This window comes from Symphalangus syndactylus, chromosome 9, assembly GCF_028878055.3.
Source record: "Symphalangus syndactylus isolate Jambi chromosome 9, NHGRI_mSymSyn1-v2.1_pri, whole genome shotgun sequence".
Taxonomy (NCBI): domain Eukaryota; kingdom Metazoa; phylum Chordata; class Mammalia; order Primates; family Hylobatidae; genus Symphalangus; species Symphalangus syndactylus.
In genome coordinates, this window is record NC_072431.2 from 84,181,469 (window position 1) to 84,194,450 (window position 12,982).

Here is a 12,982-nt window from a genome sequence, read left to right on the forward strand (position 1 = left end):
TGCCCATTTTCAAATGAGTCATTGGTCTATTTATTGTTGAGTTGCAAGTTCTTTATATATTCTCCATACATGTTCCTCTTCAGAAATATAATTTGCAAATAATTTCTTCCATTTTGTGGGCTGTTCTTTCACTTTCTTGATGGCATCTTTTGAAGCAAAATAGTTTTCAATTTGAAGTCCAATTTATCTATGTTTTATTCCTTGTGCTTTTGCTATCATATATTTAAAAATCAATGTCTAAACCAATGTTATGAAGATTTACTATTATTATTTCCTCTAAGCATTCTATAGTTTTAGATCTTACATTTTTGTCTTTGATATGTTTGAGTAATTTTTACAATGATGTAGTGAAGGTGTCCAACTTTATTCTTTTGCATGTGCATATTCAGTTGCCCCAACACTATTTGCTGAAAAGATTATTTGTTCCCCTTTTATTTTCCTTTTCACCTTTATTGAAAGTCAGTTCATCATGAATGCGAGAGTTTTTTTTCTGAACCCTCAATTCTATTCCATTGATGATGTGATTATTCTTATTCTAGTGCCACTCTCTTTTTTATTACTTTGTGTTGTATATTAACTGAAACAAAACAAACAAAAGTCTGCCCCTTCTAGTACCACTTTCCTTACTACAGCTTTGTGACAAGTTTTAAAACTAGGAATTGTGAGTCCTCCAAATTTGTTCTTCTTTTTAAAGATTGTTTTGGCTACTCTGCGTCCTATGTTTTTCCATATGAATTTTAGAAACAGTTTGGAAATCATTGCAAAAAAAACCCCACAACAAGTCATCAGGAATTTGGTAGGGGTTGTGTTCAATTTCTAGATCCATTTAGAAAGAATTGCCATCTAAGCAATATTAAATATGCTGATATATGAACATGGAATGTGTTTCTACTTTATTTATATCTTCTTTAATTTTCCTTAATTTCCTTTAATAATCTCTTATACTACTGTTTTTAATTCCAAACATTATGTACAGGATCACACAATTGAATGTTTTGATAGCTGCCAATCACCTATTACAAATGCTAGGGTAAAACAGACATATTACTTTATTTTTTTGCTATCAGCCTGTACCAATGACCCAAATTTTTCAAAGTCATGGGATATAGCCCTGGCAGTTTCTGCCTTTAGAAAAGGCATCCTTCCAAACCCTTCACATTACATTGGTCCAGTGTGAACATCCTCTCTCCAGTAATCCCAAGCCTGGCTCATGATTCATACTCCCTGTCTCTGTTTCTTCTCAAAAGAACCTCAGCATTAGTTTACTATCTTGTCTTTAATTCCTTTTTTTTTTTTTTTTGCATCTAGAGATTTCATTCCTTGCAAGATCAGAAGTATCTTATTCTTGATTTCTAGATGTTTGTGGTGAATGTATTTCACTTTGCCTAAGCTTCTACAGTGGACAAACTGGAAGTGTCTTGCCACGTACATCTTACCAGGTCTGTTTATACAAAACTCCTAGATGATACTAAACCATTATTTCTCCATAAACCATGCTATTTCTGTTATAAGAGGGTAAAAAGTCATTTTCCTCTTAAGTATTTTCAAACCAATTTGTTTTTAAATACAGTTTAAGCATAGTCTCAAGAAAAAGTGTTAGTTCATACCCTTTCAAATGAAATCCAACACCTCCCACTTTTTTAAAGAACATTGCTCTTCCAGCTTTCTTCCAGCCTTTCTCAGATATTTAGGTATTAAGTTATATTTAGGGGTGTCCTCTTTGATTGAGTGAAAGTATGGAAATCTCAACTAATTATTAAGAATTCAGAGAGATGACCATTTGATCAGAGTAGATAAAAGTAACAAACTACAAATACAAATAAACCAGAACACACTGCAACAAAACAAACAAAAATGGAGATTCAGGGAATATTATTAAATTAGCAAGTAAGAAAAAAATACGTCATGTAAAATAATTTTTTCTTCACTACTATCTCTGTTTTACAAATGAAGAAACAAAGACTGAAGAGAAATAATTTGCCTAAGGCCATCTAGTGAGTGAACGGCAGAAGCCAGATTCTAACCCATCCAATTTGATTTCATAGCCATGGCTCATTAGCTGTCTGGCTCCCATTGGGATATGAACAAAATAAACCACCATTCCCATTACGATCCTCACAGCCTTGTTCCCCAAAGTGCTCATTTTCATCTTATATTTCTTCTTCCATTTTCTAGACATCATTGGCATTCTAGTTTTCCAAATCAGAAATGTTATGATCCTCATTGCTCTTTTACCTTACATATGCAATTTGTCAGAAAAGCACTGATTCTTCTCCTTGTTTCTTTCTTGGTAATCTTTTTGTTTCACCTTATGTCTACTGTGATGCTCCTGGCTCCATCACCTCTCACCTTCTGGGAGACTTATGCTGTCTGTAATAGCTCCACCTGTGTGCTCGACCTATCCTTTGCATCTCTCTTCAAACCAGTGCCTAGCGGTTCCAGGGATCTTTTTCTAGAACATTGATGACAATCTCACTCCATCTCTAGCAATTACTTCCACTGCTAAGAAGGTGTTTCTCAAATTCACTTTAGTGAAGAACCAGTTGATTTTGTTTTTGTTTTTTAATTAATTATCAGACTGGTATGACGTTCTTGTCTCCCTGACACAGCTCATGCCATTGGAAACTGCCCATTTGAGTTCCACAGCACTAAAATCTCTCTGTGATCTGATGAGTCATGTTTATTGATTGTGCACCTGAACAACACAGCAAGGTCAGATTGCTAAGTTTCCAACATAAATTTTCCTAGATTCTCAAGGCTAGTAGTTATTTCATGACAGTCTGGCACTGGCCTTGCAGTTACACTGTGAGTAGAATCAGTTTAGTGACTTCTATGGACTGAATGTTTTTATCCCCCAATAATTTATATGTTAAAATCCTAAACCCCAAGGAGGATATATTAGGAAGTAGGTTTTTGGGAGGTGATTAGGACATGAGAGTGGAGCCTCACAAATGGTATTAGTGTTTTTATAAAAGAGGCCCTAGATGCAGTGAGTCGAGATCGCACCATTGCACTCTAGCCTGGGCAACTGAGTGAGACTCACTCAAAAAAAAAAGAGGCCCTAGAGAGTTCCCCCACTTCTTCTACCCTACAAAGGCACAACCAGAAGACCCCATTTATGAATCAGGAAGCGACCACTCATCGGACAGCAATCTGCTGATACGTTGATATCAGAGTGTCAGCTTACAGAACTGTGAGAGATCAATGTCCCTCCTTCATAAGTCACCCAGTCTATGGTGTTTTGTTATTGTTGCCTAAATGGACTAAAACAGTTACTACAGCAAGAATTTGTGTAAGATTTAGGTGTGAATCCTTTATTGGCTTCAGAAAAAAATGGAGTGAATTGGAGCAAGTCACTTGGTTCACTTCCTTTTTTTTGAGATGAAGTCTCTCTCTGTTGCACGGGCTGGAGTGCAATGGAACTGTTTCAGCTCACTGCAATCTCCGCCTCCTGGGTTCAAGCGATTCTCCTGTCTCAGCTTCCCACATAGCTGGAATTACAGGCCCCCGCCACCACAACTGGCTAATTTTTGTACTTTTAGTAGAGACGGGGTTTCACCTTGTTGGCCAGGTGGGTCTCGAACTGCTGACCTCATGATCTGCCCACCTTGGCCTCCCAAAGTGCTGGGATTACAGGCATGAGCCACTGTACCCAGCTGTCACTTGGTTTACTTCTCAAAAAAAAATATTTTTTTTAGAGATCATCACAGAGCTGCTGTGACCCTCAGAGAATATAAAATTACAACATGATGTCCAGCACATTAATTAATCGCAGGCAGTGATATTTCTATTTCTGACGTAAATTCAGACTCCTTATCCTTTTCCCACAAAGTCCTTATTATCTGGCTTTTGCCTAACCATTCAGCTTCCTTTCCTGGATTTTTGCCACAGGCCCTAGGCTTGACTTTTGCCACATCATGGCTGTTCTTTGGCTGAAATATTCTTCCTCAACTCCAGTTATCTGTTTTCAATAACTCTCCCCTAGGAATGATATCTAGCAACATCTTTTCTTTGTCTGAGGAAGCTGTGCATCCTCTTTGCTGGGTGCTCTTTATGATGGAGTACTTACTGCATTGTATGTGTTCACTTGCCTACCTTATGATAAAATCACAGATGAATATTCATCTTCAGTGCCCATGTCTACCAGACACGTACTAGAAGCTCGGTGAATTAAAGAACTGATAAATGAATGATTGAGTAAATGAATAAATGGCCAGCTCATTTGAATGGAGTTCAAAAAGTTGACAAATGACTTCTCTAGCTAAATATATAATTGATTATTTTTTTCTTACTAAAATTACTGAGACTATGGAAGCTGTCATTTCTAATTTTTAAGCTTTTTGCACCTTATGTTTACCTAAGTTCATTGATATGCATACAGTTACATCAAAGAGAGATTTTAATTGGAATCTAATGCACAACATGAAATCTAAAGGATGCAAAATCAGAATTAACCACACACGATGAGGCTATTGATTGAATAAAGGCTTTTGTTGTTTTGCATTTCTCAATATGTAAAACTGGAAATAATTATAGAGCAATTCAGCAGAAGTGACGGGGAAACTAGGTTATTTCCACTATAATCAGTGGAGCTATTGACAGTGGCAGCCCTTGTCTTTCATTCCTGAGGCCCTCAGTTTCCCTGACTCAGAGCCTCCCTGATGCTGGCATGGGACTCTCCTTGAGATCAGTGTTTTCCTCTTCACTACCTACTGATCTATCCATTAAGTAAGGCACAGAGTTTCCAGGCCAAGCCATGCTCAGGTTCATAGTGACTCTGGATGATTAAGTTAGCTTAAGGGCCAAATAAGTGCTTGTGGGATAACCTTAGAAATATTCCCACTTCCTACATTGACATTGTGGGGATATGTACTGCTAGGGGAAGAAAACAAAAAGCAAACAAAACAATGATGAAAAAAACCCTTTACTTGGTCACATGTCACATCACAATTTGAAATTTGAATTATATATATTTCAAGAAGTAACATAAGGTATTTACTTTCATATTTACTAGAATATTGAACTTTTGTCTTTCTACAATTCATAACTTAATTTTAAACTATTTTTTTCAGAATATCTGAAGTGAGGTTTACTAGTGTCCATTTTTATTTTGAGAATTATGTTCATTCTTCTTTGAAATTGGTTGTTGAACCAATGTGTTCTCTGTTTTTTCCATAACTAGTACTTGTTTTAAAGGAAAAAGCAAAGATTATTTTAGAAATTAACTGAATGGTGAGGAAAGTCAAGAATGTTAATGCTATTCAGATTTGTGGTTAGATCACAGACTTTCTTCAGGAATCAAAATGTCTTCCCTCTATCCTTGTTTGAAAGAGACTTTTTTGATTTCATCAGAGGACTTCTACAGCTAAGAAATACAGTCACATGAACACAATGGGAAAAATTTAAATTTTTTCTTAATTAAAAAATGTTGAGAACTTGAGAAATTGTTCTAATATGATGGATGAGAGTATTTATCAATCACCAGAAGGTAGATTTAGAGGTATGTTCAGAGCACAACCAGCTCAAAGAATTGGAAAGGCCCAAGTAATAATTGTCACTAAAATATATGAGCAATACCCACACAAAGAGTATTCTATTCATTCTCAGAAATCTATAAAATTGAAGAACTCATAAGCATTTTTTACAGAAAACAAAACTTGTAATTGTAGTTTACGTAAAGCTAATTTATACAGCAGTTTTATAAAAGCAATGATTTATATATATGACATATTTTGGATTTGAACAATTTGAGTTTGAAGACCATTGGGCCATTTCATTTTTGCCTGCCAGTTAATAATCTGAGATTAACAGAAGTTAGTTAGTGCTGAACAGTTGCAGTATGCAAGTTCCTTGAAGAATTCACACTGAATGTAAACAGGAAGAACCACAGTTTTGCAGGAAATTCAGGGCTGATCAGATTGCAGGCCTCATTCTGGAGACAGGATAGTTTTGGATCAAAATTACAAAAAAAAAAAGAAAAAATTTTCTCTGAAATAAACTCCAACCCTTCCAAACTCACTTTTATTAACATTTAAATAGCCTAGATGTTAGTTTAATTTTTAAAGTAATAAAAAGACCATTATTTTCTGCCAGTGATTTATGATTCTGGCAAGAATTTCAATCTTAAGTATCCCAAGTCTGCTATTTATATAAAATGATACTATTTGTTTTACTTTTATTTTTATTTTAGACCAAGGCAATAGATCTTGGTTTTAAGAAAAACTTGGTTTGGCAAAATAATGAAAGAAATAATAAACATCTGTAATTAAAAAACAAAATACCAAAACAAAAACAAGCTGATTAGTGTCCAGGTCCCCAAAACTTAAGTTTATTTCACTTACTTTTTCTCAGAGACAATATGAAAAAGAGAATCACCTGATCCTATTTTACTTCCTTCATTTAGTACAAGGTCTGGGATGGAAAGATCCAAGTTGATGTTTTGGCTTACCCCTTCCTGAGTGTTTTGACCAAGTTATTTCTCTGGGAAGAAGCCAGAAAAGTTATGAACCTCATAGTTCTATGAAGAGAGATGACTGTGAGAATGACTATAAATCTTTTAGAAACTTGAAAGCATGTTCTGATAGGTGTTGTTACTGTTGTTGTTACTCTTTTCATCCTGGCTAACATCTTAGAGTAAAACCAGTACTGGGCATCTCTCATAAATCAAGAAGAATTTTCCAAAAAGAGAACGCTGGATGCTATGATCTGTGAGTTGAGACGCTTTATGTGGGTCCCTGGCAAAATTTAGAATGGGATCTTCATGTGGTTTGGTTTAGGACAGAAAATATATATTAAAATGATCACCAGGAGCTTGCACAAATTAACTCTTAGAGAGACAGGAAAGTACTACTGTGCTTTCTCAACCAGCAGATAAAAAGACTGTCACAGATGTTGAATCATTCATTTTACAGGTTTTTAAACAGATTTTTGGAACATCTCGGGGTAAAATGGGCAGGATGCTAGCTCCATTATTTGCTTTTATGTATGTTGAGATATTAAACCATATAATGATGACAATGGTGATGATAGTGAAAGGAAGGGGGCCATGCCAACACACTGTAGCTCTTCCATGGCTCAGTTCCCACTTGAAATGTTCTGTCATTGGAGAAGATAATCATATTGCTAAATTTAAGGTGACAGAATGATGAGAGATCCAGTAAGATGATCCCAGCTTCAAATGTCAAAATCATTAAAATCAAGAGATTAGAGAAAGAATAAAAATACTCGCAATTAAGTCTAATAAAGCTAAGGGTGAAGTTTCTTCTTAATATTTAAAAATTCCAAAACACATATTTTCTGCATGTAAGCAGATAATTAATCAATATTTCAATATTTTTCTTTCTTTCTTTCTTTTTTTTTTTTTTTGAGACAAAGTCTTGCTGTCACCCAGGCTGAAGTGCAGTCATGTGATCTCTGCTCACTGCAGCCTCTGCCTCCTGGGTTCAAACAATTATCCTGCCTCAGCCTACTGAGTAGCTGGGATTACAGGCATGTGTGCCACCACACCCAGCCAATTTTTGTAATTTTACTAGAGATGGAGTTTCACCATGTTTTACAGGCTGGTCTTGAACTCCTGACCTCAACTGATCCACCTGCCCCGGCATCCCAAAGTGCTGGGATTACAGGCGTGAGCCACCATACCTGGCCATCAATCAATATTTCTTAAATTAATACATAAATAAATGCATGAGTGGGCAGAAGGATAGATGAATTTCACATTCTGTGTGAAGAAGAGTTTACTTGACTGTAATTTATACTTAAAAATACAAATGCAGAAGTCATGAAATCAAAGCTGGGGTTCCCTCACAAACCATCTGAGTGTCTCTATGGGAGTTCTTCCACTGGGAGAACTGAGGTAAGGTGCCCATGGCCTCCCAGCCAGTAAATAGCACATCTGAGCTCAAAGAGGTGCTGTTTGCCTTCACACCTGGCAGGTAAGAAGAGCAGAGTCAAAGACAAAAGGAGGAATGAGGGAGCCTTGAAAGATTAAATTGTAGAATTAGTCATGACTGGCTACTGATGGTCATGTTCCCTTCCATGCATATCACTTGCTTTTACTGTTTGAAAATTCTCCACATGTATCACCTCATCTCCAAGTCCAAAGATAACCTGAATAGGTGATCTGGACATCAGTTCAAAGGTAAGGAGATGAACATCTTTCTTTATGGATATTTGGATGTTAATATGTTTGTAAAGCATGCAAACATCTTTTAAGCTCTATATTCTGCACCCTTGAGAAGATGTCTGTATTGCAGTGGTTCTGAAACTGTGGTAGCCACATCAGCAGCATCAGCAGCTCCTGGGTGCTGGTGAGTAACACGAGTTTTCAGGCCCCACCCAAGACCTAGTGAGTCAGAACCTCAGGACTGGGCCCAGCAGTCTGCGTTGTGTCAAGACTTCCGGCTCATTCTAAGGCACACTCAAGTCAGAGAACCACTGTTGTATTATTGGTGCAAACATCCCAACAGAGAAAGTTAGAAATACAATTTATGAAGACGTGGAAGAATAAGAGATGTCAAGGTATCTGTAAAGGAAGAATAAAATCTTATTTAGATGGTTAAAGCCCAGCAAATATGTAGTGTTTAATTGACATCTGGGAAGGTTGAGTCACTTGTCAAAGTTCACACAGCCTCCTAGGAGTTTAAATCATTATGAGTTTAAAAACACATTTAGAATGACTACTGAGAATAAAAATGAAAAAGGACAACAAAAAATATTCAATAGGAAGTGATTCCAAATGCTAGGAATTGCTAAAAGAAGCTAGAGAGGAATTTATCTGTCAAAGCAATGCAGTTTGCTTTTTTCTACCCTGTGGTACTAAATCATGCTTTTAATTCAATAATGGCATGTAAGAATAAGCTCATTAAATGAGTTAAACTTTTGTGACCCTGAAAACTAGTTTTCTGCATGTTGAATCTGTTGAGAGCACAGCTGAGACCCATCTTCTACCATCTCTGTTGACATTTTTATCAGGCAAGAGGTCACTATGGTAATTATAGAAGAGAAAAATATAAACAAGTGCATATTTATTGTATTTCAGATTTTATCTTCCGTGTCTTCTATCCTCATAGGATGCAACTATCTTTCACACTGATAAGAGTGGCCTTCCTCCATGTTCACTCTGTCAAATGCCTTGTCACTTCGTGTTGGAGGATAATGTCTATGTCCATGTGAATGAAAAATTCAGACAGGCACAGATTTCAAACTCTCAGCAACTAAGAACAAATAAATTTTGAAGTAAGAAATCAAAATTTTTTAAAAGCTTAACATTTGTTTCACTTATTTAGAAAATATGATTTTAAGCATTTACACCCTTTTTTTAAACATTAAAAATTGCGACGAGACACACCAAGTGTGAGAAGCCTGTTTATCAGGTGGCCACATAAACTCAGGAATGGAGGAAATGTGATTGATGTAAATTTATAGTAAGCGGTTAGTGACTCAGGTGGTAGGTTAATAAAAAACTCCTCAGAAAGGGCAGGATGGACCTCAGGCTAACAAGGCTGGATTGTATATGTTTAAATATCTTTAAAGATAATGAATTGGCCAAAGAGTCAGGGAACTGCCATGAACACAGAGAAAAGACAGTAGTTGTGGCAGAGGCAGATAAGACAATTGACCCATGGACAGCAATTGCTACTTTGCAAAAACGACAGCTGTACTGCCCTGACCACGCTTTTTAGATTACCTGCTCTCATTTTTTTCTGATTCTGTATCTCATAAAGCCTTGCTTTTGCTAGTTTTCCAAATATGGGAAAAAATGCCTGGTCAAACCACTGTGCATTCCAACCTGCAGGAGGATTTTTATTTATCATTGTGAATTAGTAACACTGACATTGCTGTTGAGTTCATTTATTCATCCAAGTATTTCCTTAGAAAGGAGCTTCCTGGGTTTCTGAGATAGTGAGCACCCTGGTAGGGGGGAGAAAGATGGCATGCAGGTGTTACTATGACTTACTTTGGAAAGCGACCCAGTGGGGGACAGCCCAGGACAATGATCTACCTGTCAAGGAGGAGGTAGTGGCACCAACTGCACTTTGGAGAAAATGACACCCTTGAGCTGGTTCTAAAATGACAAATACAGTTTGGCCAGATTTGTGTTTTTGTTTTATTTTGCCTTAAAGGAGTAATAGGAAAGGACTTGGAGGCAGAGAAGGGGACAGAAAAGCACCCCTGTAGGTAGAGTGCCCCATGGGGGGGGGTGGTGTTAGGAGAGGAACTGTTTCCACTAGGAGCCTGTGAGTTGTGATGTGCCAACTTCCAGCCGCAGTGCCCAGGGCAGGGCAGAGAAGTCAGGCTTCAGGGAACACTGGGCTGTATTCCACAGGCAGATGTCAGGAAGGAAGAAGTGAAGAGCCAACAGAGCACTTCACTTGCTGGTAGCAGGTGGAATATGGATTGAGAGACAACCAATGGATTGAGAGGTGGAACATGGTGGGAGGATTGGTTGAAACAAACAATAGAAATGTTGTGTGATCCACAAAGGCAATTTTAAAATTCTTTTTTTTTTTTTTTTTTTTGAGGTGGAGTCTCACTCTGTCGCCCAGGCTGGAGTGCAGTGGCACAATCTTGGCTCACTGCAAGCTCTGCCTCCCGGGTTCACACCATTCTCCTGCCTCAGCCTCTCCGAGAGGCTGGGACTACAGGCGCCCACCACCACACCTGGCTCATTTTTTTGTATTTTTAGTAGAGACCGGGTTTCACCGTGGTCTCGATCTCCTGACCTCGTGATGCGCCTGCCTCGGCCTCCCAAAGTGCTGGGATTACAAGCGTGAACCACCGCGCCTGGCCTTAAAATTCTTTAATAGCCACAAGAAACAAGTGAAATAAATTTGATAATGTAATTTATTTAACACAATACATCCAAACTTTTGTCATTTAAAATGTCATCAGTATACAAATTTATTAATGATAGTTTATACTTAATCTTCTTGTACTCGGTGTTTGAAACCTTGCATGTATTTTACACATAAAGCATATTTTTATTTACAGATGCTAAACTCATCACAATTACTAGATCTGTATTTAGATTTCATTAAATTTAAAGTTGAAGAGTACATTCACAGGCCGGAGTTTTTCAGAGATTCTGAAAGGGTTTTTTTCTCTCTCTTTTGTTTTTTTGTTTTTCTGTTTTGAGATGGAGTCTGGCTCTGTTGCCCATGCTGGAGTGAGGTAGTGTGATCTTGGCTCACTGCAACTGCCACCTCCTGGGCTCAAGTCATCCTTCCACCTCAGCCTCCTGAGTAGCTGTGACCACAGGCACATGCCACCATGCCCAGGTAATTTTCTGTGTTTTTGATTGAGACAGGGTTTCACCATGTTGCCCAGGCTGGTCTCAAACTCCTGAGCTCAAGCAATCCAACTGCCTCAGCTTCCCAAACTGCTGAGATTACAGGCGTGAGCCACCATGCTCAACCAGAGATTCTTAAGTTTTCTAACAACTGAATCCAGTATCTATATTTTCTTGATTTGATGAAATTAAATACTACTAAAACTTTAGATAACTGGTTACACCAGTCACATTTCAAGTGCTCAGTCGATAGCAACATGCGGCCACTGGCTAGCGTATTGGACAACTCAGGGATAGAGCAAGGAGACTTGGAGGATAGGATCTATTTGGAAGATTTATGTTGTGGTCACAGAAATTATGACAACATTTTAAACAAGGTTAATCATAGAAGAATGAATATGAGATGGAATATTGGAGAACTATTAGAAGGCATAACGGACAAACTTAGTAAGAGAGAGAGGGAGTAGTCAGGCAAGGTCCCCAGGGAGCTGGTGGGAGGGAGTGAGCAAATGGTGCTCTCCCAGGAAGACTGTGTGTACAGGAGAAGACAAGAGTTGAGAGAGAAAGAACAACTTCTACTTTGGACAAAGCAATTCCAAGGAGCCCATGGGACTCTGAAGCAGACTGACCACACACAAATAGCCCTGGAGGATTAGTTCTTTGAAGAGAGTTGGAAAGTAGTTATTGAACTTTGAGAGCCATCCGCAGGTGGTAGTCAAAACCCGCCAGGCTCTATGAGGTCTTTGTTAAAGTGAGTCCATCTCTGAGCTGCACACGTGCTTCAGCACACAGAGAAAATTAGAGTTTGAGCCTGAAGAGTCCTGGCACAAATTGTGGCCTATGTTAATTTGACCTAAGTACTGCCTGCTGCTGACATCTTGGTAGGCAATTTGCTAGTGTCTTTGGGAAACTCCTAGATTCACAACTTTGTTCCATATTTGTCTTCCAGATTTTGCAGGTGTCATCTGCTTGTCATCAAAGGCTTATAAGCAAATATATTTAAGAAACATTTTCCTTTCTTTACTTATCCCTAATAGATAGTAGTTTTGTGTCTCATAGGTTACATGCAAATTAAACACATATGAATGGGAGAATTCAAATACACTGAGGAAAGCTCTAGATAATAGATGTGGTGTTATTTTGTAAATGTAAAAGCAGTCACAAGTTATACAAGTTACCACTAATTAGTACAGAAATTTAATGAAACTTTTTTTAGTACAGCAAATAGGAAAACTCAGTTTTAAGTTTGGATTTTATATTACAATCATTAAATATGAACTCAATTTAAATTGGAGAAATTTAAGCTTTAGAATGAAAAGATTTCTTTCTACTTTTATGGAAGAAAGTAGAATTCTTTCATCATTACTGTACTTTCTTTATTATTTATTATACTTTAAGTTCTGGGGTACATGTGCAGAATGTGCAGTTTTGTTACATAGGTATACATGTGCCATGGTAGTTTGCTGCACCCATTGACCCGTCAACTGCATTAGGTATTTCTCCTAATGCTATGCCTCCCCTAGCCCCCACCCCCCAACAAACCCTGGTGTGTGATGTTCCCCTCCCTGTGTCCGTGTGTTCTCATTGTTCAACTCCCACTTATGAGTGAGAACATGCTGTGCTTGGTTTTCTGTTTTTCTGATAGTTTGCTGAGAATGATGGTTTTCAGCTTCATCCATGTCCCTGCAAAGG